Source organism: Pezoporus wallicus, unplaced genomic scaffold (assembly GCF_028554395.1).
Source record: "Pezoporus wallicus isolate ANWC-B61680 ecotype Strahan unplaced genomic scaffold, APGP_CSIRO_Pwel_v1 contig_13865, whole genome shotgun sequence".
NCBI classification, from domain to species: domain Eukaryota; kingdom Metazoa; phylum Chordata; class Aves; order Psittaciformes; family Psittacidae; genus Pezoporus; species Pezoporus wallicus.
The window spans coordinates 340,100-354,548 of record NW_026640128.1 but is presented as its reverse complement, the minus strand read 5'-3'; the positions used below and the strand labels follow the sequence as shown (position 1 = coordinate 354,548).

The following is a 14,449-nucleotide window of genomic DNA, read 5'->3' as shown; positions in this document are numbered from 1 at the left end:
CAGTGACAGAGAATGGAGCTGGCAAAACAAATGGAATGGCTCCATTGTGCATTATGCTAACTTCATTCTTGGTGTTCCCTGTCCTGCTGATGGCATTTAACTCATGTCAGCAAAGCCATTTATATGAGCTAAAAAAAGGTCACACAACTCACTGTGGCAATAGGCAGAGTGACAACACTGGGCCATGGCCATCCTGTCACAGCAAGAGGCATGCTGTAACAAGGACATCTCCTGGGAGGAAGCTGCTGTCTTCCACCACAGCAAGTGGGGCCTTCCTGGAAGGAAGATGAGAGTCTCAGAAGGGTGAACTTTCCTGCTCACTCCTCCACCACTATTAGGAATGTGATGACTTTCATATTTACCACATGTGAGAAGCTGGCTTTTGAGGGAACATCAGTTTTCACCCTGAACATTTTCTTAGAGCTTTGAACAGAGCAGAACACAAACACCATCACGTTAACATACAAAAATAGCTGCAAAATGGTTTCTCAAACAAGGCATGGAGCTGCCTTCCAGATTCTGGGGGAGGAATCCTACAGAAAGACAGAGGAGCCCAGAACACATTCAAACTCTTTGTTTCATTCTGAGCTCCTAACCCTCAACCAAAAAGTAATGAGAACCAGTGCAAGCTGAGTAGGGTTTTTCCAACATTTTTGCTGTTGAACAGCCAACACAAGTAGGAGACACTTGTAACAGACACATCACAAGGAACTGACACCTAATGCCTTTACTACCTCCTTTGGCTTTCTTCTTTCTTCCATGTAATTTAGTGACTACTGGGGCAGGGGAAAAGAAAGGTGCTAGTCTGAAAATGTCTGTGTATCACCAGGACAGATTCTCTGCGCCTCTGGACCTGTCCTAGGGAGCTCTCAATAAGAACCAGAAGCAGGTCCTCGCCCACAAGGTTTTTGTTTCTTGGTCTTTCTGTTGAGACTCCCAACAAGATAAACCACTTGGAGAAGCCATGAGAGAGCTGAATGGCCTGACTTGTCATTGCCACACTACTCCTGAGGAAGAAAAAATCCTCTCCACAGACATGGAACTGAGTCATTCACAAGCTCAGCAGCTTCTGCTTGGTCACACCATGCAAGCAAATTGAACCTGGAAGCCCAAAAATCCTGCCAGCACTGTAATAACTAAACCATCTTGCTTCTCTGAAGAAGGGGAGCCTTCCCTGACAGACACTGGCAGGGAAAAGCACATCCATATTCATCTAAACTAAGTGATACTACATATTGTCTGGGCAGCCTTACCACCACTGCAAGGATCTTCCTGGAAGTGCCATATCCTGCCCACGCTGGCTGAGAGAACAGCACACAATGTTGTAAGAACTCTTGAGGAGCATCAGCAAGAAAAGCTGGACTTTTACAAGAGAAGAAATTATCCAACAACTATAGTCCTGCAACAAAGACAAAGTAAGTGCACAGTAAGAACATCACAGTTCAGTTTCACTACAGATGTGAAAGGAACAGCAAGAGATGAGGCCAGTTAACAGGCTGGTGGCAAAGCCACAATATAGCTCCACGGTCTCTCCAGAGACAGGGCTACAAGAACACCCTGAACTGTCCTTCATTTCAAATACAGTCCAGAACTTCCCAGTGGCTTACTGAGTTTTGACAAGCTGATTTGTATCTCTAGAAAGGTCGCAGCACTGTCAAATGTTCCACGCTCCCAGGCCCCACATGGGTAATCCCACCCCTTCCAAGATGCCTGAGACCTTGTGTCAGCATGATCCTGTCTGAGGAGAACTAAGACACCTGGAACTAAAATGCTTTTTACATGAGGGCAGGAGGCCAAGCAAAGGGTCTACAATTGTATCAGCCCTCAGTCCGTTTTGCTTTACCTCTCACTTAAGCCTGCAAAGACAAACTGTGACAGATTGGAAGGCCAAGGGGCTGGAAAACAGTGGCATGTTGGGATGAAGAAGAGCTCTCCCATTCTCCCCTTCCTCCCCAGCAGCTCGCTGTAACGAGCCTTACAGATGGGGTGGTCAATGCTGCCAGAGCCTCTTCTCCCCACCACCACCCTGCTCAGCACTGTTCCCCAGCATATGTTGTAATCACACCCCCAGAGGGTTTTTAAAACCCTACAGGAAACAGCTCACATTTTTTCCTTAACTATTCATGCCATTTTCTGTTCTGGACAATAAAGAGTTCTAACACTGGATTAAGCAAATTTGCAACAATAGGCTCCTATTGCTCCAGCAGCCAGCAGGAGCTCAGACTTGTCGGGAGACCTGGGAATAATTAACTGAATTGTACTGGAAAAAAGGAGAAGACTGGAGGCTGTTTTGACCAACAGAGCTGCAAGCTGGTGTGATGGTTAAGCCATCATGTCTTGCTGGGAATTATTGTTGGGAGTATCATTAATGCTCAGAGTATGCAGGTTTTGTCAGTACAACTGCTTTGGCCGTGGTCTCCCTTTTTGGTTTTTGCTACTAAAAGACGCCTCCCAACGCCATAATGACAATAACACAGTTTTCTGATTGCTCAGGATGCACTAAGTCACTTCCCAAAACTCTTCAGGACTGCAAACCTTACAAACTAACGTTTTTCTAAGCAAACTGATTTTTCTTTTCCCCTAAATGATGTATATAATTCATCTCTGTGGTCAAACCTTCTTATTGAGTAAGCCAGGGGTCTTCAGCAAGAGTGTAAACAGGAATTGTGTCATTGCAGAAGGGACTGGAAGTGCTCAGTACTCTGAGATCACACATGTAGGTGGGCAGACAGTACTTTTTAATAGCCTAGGGACTCTCTTAGGGAGCATTGACTGGGTTTTGAGCATGTACCAAGAGTATTTAATTCAAAGGAAACATTTGGCATTGACCCCTTCAGAGGCAGAACACTGAACCCAGGGGAGCCTGGAGATGTGCTCGGATCCTGCTGGAGCTGTCTGCACCCGATTAGTTCAGTAGCTACACACAAATGCACACACTGTATATGAATAATACTATTTCTGTATCATACATACAAGCATTACATAGATGAGTATTTGCTGGCCTCAAATTACTGCCTTCTAGCCACAAGCTGGTACATGGCATCAGTCTTCTGACAGACAGCTTCAGAGAAAAAAAGATCATTTCCATCGTTCCTTTCAGCAAGGAAGATCCCAGGGAACCTGACAATCTCTTCATACCTAATACCACCAGAACATAGACACCTCTGGGACAGAGAGCACAGCCAAATACATAACAGAGTGCAGAACAGCAGGAAAAAAGGGAAACATTTGGCTTGGGACTCCAGAGAAAACCTTGCTTTGTGTAGAGCAAGCCAAGGAATGGTTAGCAGCCATTCTTGCTATGGTCACAGCCCAAAGACCCACAGAGAAAACCTGAACCTCACAGTTTACTCTGCTCAGAAGTATGAAGTGGTAAGCTACCTTTCCCAACAAGCTGGATCAGTAGTTTTAATAACCATGTCCTGACAGACCACAAAGCTGCCCTTTCTGTGGCCATCTCAAGGGAACATGAAGCAATTTTCCATGCCAGATGTTATATTAAGCAAACCTGTTCAGGTCTCCTGGATACATGCAGCAAAAAGCTGTAGCTTTTTAATAAGTGTTGATTCAAGATTAATGATAGTTCTCCTGACACTTCCTCTCTCACCGACTGCAACAGGGGCTGGTTCTTTTCTTCCCATTTGCTCTTTTTCACACAACTGCTCCATAGCAATTACCTCTCCTGCTTACATTTAAAAAAGAAAACACACCAGAAACCAGAAGGAAGATCTCTGGTGTGATTTAACAGCTGGAAAGAAGCAAAACCAGCATCAAGCAATCAGGTCTTCTCAGGACACCAGTGATAAAAAGACCATAGTTGAGGTACTCTGTAGAAATGTACTTTGCAGTCAGCTGCTTGCAGGAGCCATAAAGCTTTTCAGGGGTAAAAATTAGAGTTAACTTGTATGAAGAGGAAGAGAGGATAGATCACTCTGTATTAATTCCCCCCTCACGTCTTCCCCAGCTATGGGGATGCTGAAAGCATTAGGTCAGAAGTCCGGCCATTGCTTTCTCCAAACTAAACTCTTCAAAATACCCAGTGAGAAACAGAAATGTGGAAAAGAAGTAAGTCACTATATGCAACACTTCTATGCCTCACACATTTTAGTTTTGGTTATGAGTAGTTTAACACTTGCATACAAGGGAAATGGGGGGGGAAGCCTTTAGGAATTACAGTGAAAATTCTTCAAGTGTAGGTGCTTTCTTCAACTGCTGTGGAATCAGGATGACTGGGAGACTCACCGAGGGTGCAAAGAATAGAGGGATATAGGAAGGATCAGCAGCCTGTCAAAGCTGCTCTCTAAAGTGGTCTTATTATCCCCTTGTAAAAACAGAATCTTGAATATGAAAAAAAAAGTGGTTATTATTACAGCAGAGCCTTAGCATGCCACAGAAATCCTTCTTCCTCTTGTGATGGTGGCAGAGCAGAACATTGTCTTGATCTTTATTGCTTATACCCCATTTCAACTGATGAAGAACTTTGGGTAGATTTTAAGCAAACAAGAACGAATCCTCTTCTTGGAAACTGTTCTTTAAGCCTTCATTAATTGTTCTCAAAACCTTGACCACAAGAGGATGCCAGATCCTCAGGCCTGAGCAGAGAATGGTAAACTCAGTACCCTGTAGACAGAGCCCATTGTAGCACAAGGCAGTGTATCCTCCACAGTGCTGTCCCCCTTCAGTACCTGCCTGAGGCGCTGCACAGGCTTTTCTGTCAGACAATTATGGCTGTCACAGGAATGAAGAGATGAAGATGTTTGCAGGGCCCACGCTCCGGGGGTGGGAAGGACAGGTATCGTCCTCAGAAGCAGCAGCACTTTGTGTCTCTCAAAAAAGAGATCTCATCCAATATGAAGATGACTTGTCAAACAGAAATAACAGCACAGAGCCAGGCAGCTGAGCCCTCACTCACATCTGGTTAAGTAACAAGTGAAATACTCAGCTATTCTCCTGCAGAAGGATCTCCCCACTTGGGTGCAAAGCACACAGCTATGACTCAAAAATGTCACCTGAGTAGCAGCTTCCACAATGCTAAAGAGAACTCTGCTGCCTCATCCTGACTACCAGGAAGTTACTAACCAGTGCAAGTCAAAAGAACCAATTCAAGAGGCCCATGAGCCTTTAAGGTAAACAGCTGCATTTGTGAAACTGCTTGTTTCACCAGCCTCAAGGATTATGGAAGCAAAGGAGCCATGTGCTTTCCCTGCTGCCCACGCTGCCAGCCCGTCTCACCATATATCTCTTTTCACAGAACATTTTCTTTTCCTAAACCTCAAGACGTTCTGGAGTATTGGCTTCATCCAAAAATTGGGCTTCTTTGTACAGCATTTAGAAGCTCAGAGGAAAATTTGACATCATGCAGACTCTGACCTGTTGGGTTTTTCACCCCTAGAGATGGAAACATGGCACGTACAGGCTGAGGAGCCAGGGGAAACTCTCCAGCAAGATCCAGTCTGGAGACCGGTCCAAACCTCTGGAGTTTTCAAGAAAATATCAGACCAGAAATCTCACAGGAATGAGCTGGCTCTGGAGAATTCTGGCAATTCCTTCTCCTGACCCCACCCAAAGCTGAAAAACAGCCACAAAAGCAAATCTTTTCCACACAATTTTTCAGTATCACGATGTAAAGACTCAGAGTCAGTCCCTGCTTCATCTAAACAGCTCTTCCCATCCGAAGCTTGCAAGGACACATTATCAGCTGAACTGTGACAATCACAGCATTGCTCTGATTTTAAATCCACATGGAAACTCGAAGTTTGATCCTCTATGTTTCTGCAATGCTTCCTTCACTAAAGGCCAATTGCTCTTGGCTAGCACAGAGGCAATTTCTTCCATTAACCTTTCCTCAAGCCAAAGCACTCTGGGTGTAAGCAACACTGAGCTCCTGAGACAATGACTGCCAGAGAAATACCTATCATGAGAGTGGAATCCAAGAGCTCTCCCTGAGCAGCTGTCTTGTCTCTCCTTGACATCTTTGCAGTCTTTGAATGCTTCCTGCACAAACCATTCCACCCTTCAACACTTCTTCCAGGAAAGCACACACAATTCCAGGAACCCCACGCCTCAGGTGAATAAATAGCAATGACAAAAGCAACTTTCTACTGGCAAGGCAGGAGCCAATGTTGAAACTTTGAGTCTCTATACACAGATGCAGTAAAGGCTTTTATGAAGGCAAATATTTCCCAAGGAAATCAAATATCGATGCATGGTTTGGACAGGAGATCTTCTGGAAAGAGTAATGAATGTGTCTAACCCTGTACACTCAGCAAAATCTGATCTCACAGCCTGAGATCATTTGCTGGCTTCAAGTCACATCTGGGAGTTACTCCTACCACAGTGGGAAGAGAAGTTGTTTCTAGGGATATCCAAGTTCCACTTCTAAACCTCCCTATAAACCAGGAGCTTTTGCCATTTAGCACTGCAGGTGCCCCCTCCCTTCCTTTCTGCTGTTTTTGGGTTTTTTTGCCAGATGAGGTTTGTGGTGGCCTCTAGTGGGATATGGAACAAATAGTATAAGAGAGGAAAAAGGAGCATGGCATGTGCAGCATCCCACCAAGCTGACCAGGCCTTTGGCTGTTCATAGCTGAATTCAGTGGGAGTTTGTTTCAAACTACCCACACCTGCCAGGAAAGGGTTGATCTCCATACCCTAAGCCACCAATCCAGACCACTTGCAGCACCAGCATGGGCCATCCTCTAAAGAAAAAACCTCCAACAATACAGCTTTTAAATGCCATTTTTGATGTTTCCCGATGTTGATCAAGCCCACAAGAATCCCTTGTGGGATCCCTACAAGATCCCTTGTCTTGTTTCAGCCCTTCTGCTTCCTCAGTCAAGGAGGTGGATGCAGGTTGTAACTGGATTTTTTTTGAGCCCCAAGAGAAGAGCTCAGGATCAGGCTGGGATCATAGCAACCATTCCAAGATGTTCCAGTGCTCCAGTTAGTGCAAGATCTTCTGACTTCAAGACACATGGACTGATTGTGAGTGAATATACTACTTACTACAGTTCTAATACCTTCCTCCCCTCCATTTCCTAGTAAGCCCTCATGCTCACAAAAAACATTGGGTTATTTATCCTGCCACTCCTCAGGATTATTCTGATATAGCTTTTCCATCATGACCTTGCATGCTTTGGGCTTTCACAAGCTCTTTATTGCACTGTGCAATTCCTCCTGCTGTAGAAGTTCTTCTGCACCTTGGCCAGTGGCCCTGCGTTGCTCTTGATCCAAAGGAGTTAATTGCCCAATGTTTAATGTTGCTTTTTTGTTTAAATGACATCATTACTAAAGTGCTATTTCGAATTATTGCTCTCCAGACCTTCTTCATATCCTTTCGCAATCACCTCTTCCAGCAAAGTCACATACTAACCTGCTGCCAGGGTGGTGGTCTCATCTGTTAGTATCTTGTCTGAGACTGGAATGCCACTTACTTGCTTCTCATTACACCTTTGCTCTGTCTTCACATTCTAGCTGAAAAAAAAGGCCATAGGATCCAGTTTAACGTTTCATTTTCTTAATAACATTGGCTAACAGCTACATAAAAAAATGTCTGTGTTCTGAGTTTCCTCCACATGACATAAGCCTCATGGATTTCTGGGCCAGAACTGAAAAGCTGTTTGAAAACTTCTGTTTGATCATAAATCAAGCCCAATAATTTCCTTTTTAGTAAAACCACCCCCAGTTCAGAGTTTCCAGCCTCCACGATGGGTCCATAGTGTTGCCATGAGTCTTGCTCAGGGGCCAGGAATTCGCAGAGACTCCACTTTCATCACAGCACCTGTAGCAGCTTCTGCAACGTGACTCTCCAATGGCACCACTTGATAACTGCTGGTCTGCATGACTCCAGAGGGAACAGCCTGGAAGGACTCCTTATCCCTCCATCTCTCCATAGCTGTTCCAGCACCCTTCCATTTATTTACTGGCTGTCACACTGGCTGCCTTCCCCAGTGGGAACTCTGCCTCCTCACACAGCGCACGGAAAGCCAAAAGCAAAGGCTCGCTGGGCAGTTATTTTGGAAGTGCTGCTGAAAGCGTGGTAGATTGGACCCAGAGAAGGTCCTGAGGCTTTACCATGTAACTTTGGTACCTGTTGCTACTAAAGGAGGTCAGCGGGTTCTAAATAATCCAGTCTGAGGAAGTCTCAGTAACCAGCACTACCAGGCTGGGGTGGGAGAATCACCCCACCTCTGCCCTGGCTTAGCAGCTGAGGAGCAGGCAATGAAACCATACAGTGACAGGGAAATCAGTAACCCTTAGCAAAGGAACTCCATGAAACACTCCTTAACAACTCAATAGTGGGAAACTCCATTTTATGCAAGTAGGGGCAAATCCACTGTATTTTAAGCCCACAGTGTTTAGGAAGTAGGTATAATTAACAGAAACCTCCACTCTCAGGAGTACACTGTCCAGATCTTTTCATATGCCATTTGATGAAACTCCACCAGTGGCCTGGGTACATTTCCAAGGAACTCCTGACTTCTGGGAAGGCATTACAAAGCTGCTCTGTAACCATTGATGACCTGCACTCAGTACTGGCTTGGTTCCTCTTCAAATCCACAACATTCTGCAAAGAAAACATTCCTTCCACTTCAAGCAAGCTTCTCCATCCTGAAACCAGTCTGGTTCAGGCACCCAAGCTCTTCCTGCCCTGCACTCACCCTAGACATCAGAAATAGAGACTTTCTAATGGAAGGGCTTCCATGACAGCAAAACAACTGCAACACCTCATACATCTGGTCTCCTCAATTCTAGATCTGGTTTTTCTTCAGGCAAGAAATAAAGGAGAAGCAACTGTTAATATTACTAACCTTACCTATAGCTGCCACTATGAATGTGCTTACACTTACTGTTTTGTGAACCTTTGATATCTGCAATGAAAGAAGGCCTCGCTGGCAAATGCTGTATTTCACATCAAAAGGACCTGAGATATCCATGGAAAAGCCAGAGGGAATAATTCTTGAGAGCTGGAGACCTGAAAATCAAATGGTTCATGTTCCAGGACAAGGACCTTCATGGATGCAGGTGTTTAGCCCAGCAGGAGTCTGAACCACTCCTGCAAGTCATGTAGCCACCTTATATGGCTGAACACACATTCTTACCTGTGTGTTTAGATACCCCCCAGCAAAACCCAAAGGGCAATACACCTCATTATGGGATGGCTTGCATTATTCCTTTTTTTAACAAGTGCCAAACAAACAGACCTCTCCCACAGCAGGAACAAGGAATTACTTGGAAGGATTCACTTTCTATGTAGAGAATGCAAGTATGTTATTCACTTAAAGAAAAAGCAAAGAAAAAGGCAGGGTGGGACTCCAAAAATACTGGTTTTCAAGTGATTTGTTCTCTTAAGATACTCTTTAGAAAAACAACTGCCTATTTAACCCTGTGCATGCCACCTTCCCCCAAGGTTAAAAACATGTCTGTAAAGCAGGAATGCTTTGAGAAGAAAGCAAGCTTCTACCACATCAGAAGTTGTGTTGCTAAAACTTAGAAGTATTTCTAAATTTAAATGAGCCTCCAGGGACAACCTGAAAGCTCACCACTCTCCCATTTTCCCCACTAAACCAGAGGGAGGAACACCACTCATGAGATCCAAACACACATCAAACCCTTTGTGAAGCACTGGATTTTACATTACACTGAAATAACCTCAGTGCTTCTCCATCTGCCCAGGAGAACTGCCAGAAATTAAAACAAAGGAACATGTACACTCTCTGTAGTCAATCAAGGGCTTCAATTGCTGGTTTTACGCTCAGATACAATGACATCTGTTTTGAAGAAGCCCAGTTTAAAGAAACTTTGATACCCCTTTAGAAACTGAGGATTTTTAACAAGTCTGCTCCTTACAGAACTCCTACCCAAGACAGATTTAATAGGTAACAGATACTCATAAATATGTTCTTGAATGTATCCATCAATTCCAGCAATTTTATTTCTTGGAGTTTAGAAACCATGCCTTTTTGCTAGCACGGTTTGCTTTCAACTTCTGTGGCCAGTTAAAGAGATCACTTCACATCGCACTTTTGCAACCAGAAACCTTCAGAAAGCCAGAAGCTTTGTTCATAAAAAGACTTTTCCCCTACATGAGTTCCTTGAATTGAGTCTGTGCTAACGTGGCATTGCTTAGGATGAACACACACTTCAGCTATTTTCAAGGAGTGGGTGTTAGAAAGGATTTTAATACATTTTGGAAGGAAGGGTTTCAAATTTAATACTGAAATAAAGTAGTTTTAATTAGTATTTTAATATTAAATTACCTTTTCACAGTTCATTAGCCTTTCAGTATCCACTTAACTTAGTGAATGAAAACTGGTTTATAGCATAGAGTTTATAGGTAGTTTCATTTACTGGCTTTCATCTCTTACCAGTTTATGTCACTCATCACAATAATATCTAAGTACCTTCTTCATTCAGGATCACTGAAGAAATGTCAAGATCTTTTCCTCCTTTTCCTTCACTGTTTTAAGTTCCCAATCCATGACTTGTTCCAGTAATACTTTTTACAGCCGCAACTGAACCTGCAGGGAAGGCAGTTGAAACAGAAATATTACACAATTTGAAGGATAAAAGCATTGAGATCCCCCTGATAACGAGCAATAGCCCTTTGCTAGGAATTTTGTATACTACATTACACTCTTGAAGTTAAAGCTGGGCTGCATTCACTGCTGCACACACACTTCTGCACCTTGGAGAAATCCTTACTTTTTTTCTGATATGCTTTTTTTTTTTTTTTTGAAAACATTCTGTGCATTAAACTGGGCTTTCAAAAATGACCATTCGATCTAATAGCATATGCCAAGAGCTTCAAATGCAGTTCAAATACCCAGCACAGAAATGTGGTAAGACTGAAGTCCATAGTTATTTCAAAAGAAGGCATTTGTCACATCTTACTCACAACAGCCCTTCTCCCAGTATTATTGTTTGGATCCCAAACAGCAGCATGCCCAAGTAGCAATGCCTCCTGTTCCACCAGGGCTGGAAACAAAGCTTTACTGACATTGGGGATTAATCAACTGCATATCCTTAAACACATGCTGCATTACTTCCAATCTAGCGCATATTGAGACCATGCTTTTTAATTCCACAAGAGCCCAATAAACCCTTCAATGTTTACTTAAGGGGATTTCATGGTGCTTTTGTTTCATGGAGGCATTTAGATGAGCTCTGATCCTACAACATCTGCATCATCAGCCATTCATTTGTGAAAACTAAACCCACAAAACTAGCTCCATACCCCTCTCCTGCACATGCCTGCTGAATGCTGCAAGGTTTGTTGGTCCAGTCTTAGAGATGGAACCAAAATACAGCCAGCCCAACCTCTCTCTGTCCCAGCACTACTACACACGTTAAAATAGGAAAACGCTGAGGGAAGATACAAAGTTCTGGGAAAAGCACCATTACAGCTATTAATGCTTATTATCACATTCTATAATGTCTATAAAGCTTTTTAAGGATTCTATGGGATGAAGAAAGCTATAGAAACGTTATGATCCCAGAGGATCTTCCTAAACAAAAGGAAAACGCACGTTGCTGGGAACCTGCCTCAAGCTGCTCTGCTGGCATCCTTTCCCAGCGCTGCATTAGCTTTCCCTCTATGTCCCTCTTGTGGTAACGGGGAAGAACTGTACCAGCTGCAGCGGAATAATTCACAGTCTGCAACGGTTTCTGCTTGTTGCTGTGGTTTTGGTGCATTAGCTTTTATTACAAAAAAAAAAAAGTTGTGTTTTTTTTTTTTAGATATTGTCAGTGTAGAGGGGGAGAGTTTTCCTTTAAAGCAAAACCAAGCAACAACAGGTGTTTTCTGATCTTCCATTGGCTAGTCCTCAGGTGAGGTCAATTGTATGGAATTTTCACAATTGTATGGAATTTTCAGATTTGTTTCAGGGAAGAGGGAAAAGGAAAACCAGAGAGAGACAGGAAATGAAGAATTTAAAAACACCATGAACTAAGCTGACCCTCCAACAAAAGAAGAAATAGAGATGTGAAGTGACAGAGCAGATAAGAAAGTGACCTGCAGGGTAACTGCATTGTTTTGCGCTATATTAACACACTGCTAATCACAGTGCTCCTAGACAAACACATCACCATGGAATGTGCAAGGAGTGGGTATTCCTTAAGCATTCTTGTCAAGAACATTTCATCTCTGTTTCATTCTCATTTTCTCCTAACCTGAATTCTTTTATCCCAGGATAAAAAAATACTTTTTTTTTTTTTTCCTTACCCAACATTGTCATTTGAAGTAGCAGCTTTGCAAAGACTCCTCACACTGGGTGTGATTGGCTCGGAACCCCCCACGTCATGATGACACTTCCCAGCACTATCTCCATGGCTTGGAGTTTTCACAGACCAATCAGTTCATTCCCTTTGGTAAGAGCCTGTTTTCAGCCCTCTCCTGTGCAGTCCTGAGTGGAGGATGCTATCGAATCCCAGTGCAGTATGCCTTGGAATTGAAATGAGTTTCAAGGATAGTTCTCTGGCAAAAGCAAATTATTTTGAGTCAGGACTGTGTTATTTCTATCAACACCTAAACTGCTGTATGCACCAGTTTTACACTGACAACCCTCAAGAACCTTTATCATCACCTCTTCAAGATAATCACCTGAAACTTCTTAGCTCTCAAGCAAGCAGAAATCATCCTTTTTTAAAATGAAATTCACCCACATTTGCTCTCTTGGATAGCTTCTTACAGCTAAGCCTGTCCTGCAAATCTAGCATCTAATTATGCATAAAAATGGTAAAGCAGCAACAGAATGTGTTCCAGTTTCCTGAAGTGTTACCTTTTTAAATTTCATATTGGCTGCACAGCAGTAGAGCCCAATGAGTCAGAGCAGAGTGCCATCTCTGCAGCAGCCCAGCCTGAAGAGAGAAAACCTTCACGAAACACGCCTTACACAAAAAATACTGTCATGGGGCTTTCTAATGTAGCCTGCATATGTGCCTCCATGTTCAGCTTTAAAAGCCCCAAGTGGTCCACAGAGCTTCCAGCCTGCAGCGAACTACAATTAAGCAATATCATGAAATTCAAATGTACCCTCCTTTTGTACTGATATAAAGACTATTTGCAGTCTCCAGTTAAAACACAATGGCCACAACTAATCGCTGTTTCTATCCCTCATTAAAACAGATCAAAACCAACTGCAGGATTCCCACATGGACCCCCTGCTCCTGCTTTTGCCCACCCCATGTGGGGGGATCCCTCGCAGCCCTCCAGCTTCAGCACCTCAGACAGCAGCAGCACCACCATGTCCCCAGCGCAGCCACTGGGCCTCAGGACCTCAAATTCCCCTCCTGACAGCAGAGTGAAGTACAGACCTGCAGTTCTCAGCAAATTTTCCAAGCAGCCTCTCTTTAAAAGCATTGGTATTTTCTGGATTATGCAGGGGACAGGGAAAGAAACCCAGCAGCACATCAAACCCTTGATCGGTTTCCAGGGCTTTTGAGGATTCTGTAGACCAGCCAAATGCTGCAAGCACGTTGTGTTTATTAATAAATAAGTGCTCATACCAAGCAGCCTACCTGGCTTTAGAACTGTCTTCTTCAATTCCGCTTTCATCCTCAAGTAGGATTTCATATTTTCTCAGTTATGCTCTTCTCTGAACTACAAACCACTTAATTTCCAGTTTGCTTAAAACAACCAGTTTAGTTCATCCATGGATGCTTTCCAGCCGAACTTTCGGAGGGTTTTAGTTCAGTTGCTTTAGGAATCAAACTGCCTTGTAACACTGATGAACTTATGCACTGGTATACACTGAGTTGTCTTGATGTCACCATGTTACACTGGAGCTGATGTGACAGTCCTAACTCATCAAATTTCCATCGTGCTTTTGATTTTAGCAGCTTGTTGGATTAACCTACTTTAATCTGAAGCCTGTATTAGGATACATTTATGATAAACTACTGATACAGCCTATTCTTCCTTGAGGCTTAAAGCTAAAGATTAATTCAGACAGTCTGTGTGCAGAAGTGATGATTCCTGTGTTCTCTTTCCTCTCCTGTGTTTGGTGCACAGAATTCCTAAAACAAGGATGCTTTTCAATCTTCATCTAGATCTTTTCAGCCTAACAGCTGCAAATCTGGTACATGCTGTTTCAGATCCAGGCTTTATTCTACACCAAAGGCAAGAATAAAATTAACGTTACTTATAAAAGAAGACACACATTTGCATCTTATAGTTGAAGGCTTTAGTAGGGAAGAGGGACTGAATATTGAGCCTTTCCTATCAGTGTTTTTTTACAACACACACAAGTTTTCTTTAAAGACGTTTGCTTCGTGCTAATAAAAGGATGTTGAACTGAGGGCATCCAAACCCAACATGTGCTGCTCACACTCTGCCCTGACCTCAGAGGATTCCCGTGGCCAACTCCACTGCCCTCACCTCACAGCAACTCAGCTTTCTGGCTACCACACTGTTATACCAGGTATCGCAGATATAATAGGTATTACAGCTAGA

The 14,449-nt window shown here is 43.4% G+C and overlaps 1 protein-coding gene and 1 long non-coding RNA gene across 3 annotated transcripts in view; one reads left to right on the top strand and one right to left on the bottom strand.

Moving 5' to 3' along the window:
• The window catches only part of DDX49 (DEAD-box helicase 49), a 139,812-nt gene that overhangs the window by 69,334 nt on the left and 56,029 nt on the right, over positions 1 to 14,449 (top strand). The gene's annotated exons all lie outside the window — the stretch shown is intronic.
• LOC130603603 (uncharacterized) overlaps positions 8,104 to 14,449 on the bottom strand; it is a 7,218-nt gene continuing 872 nt past the window's right edge. Inside the window, exons 2-5 of one of the 2 annotated variants that reach the window (XR_008973225.1) lie at positions 13,516 to 14,105; positions 12,777 to 12,855; positions 10,401 to 10,517; positions 8,104 to 8,971 (exon numbers count right to left, since the gene is read on the bottom strand). This is a non-coding gene — a long non-coding RNA (uncharacterized LOC130603603). The other variant, XR_008973224.1, reaches the window with a different exon arrangement.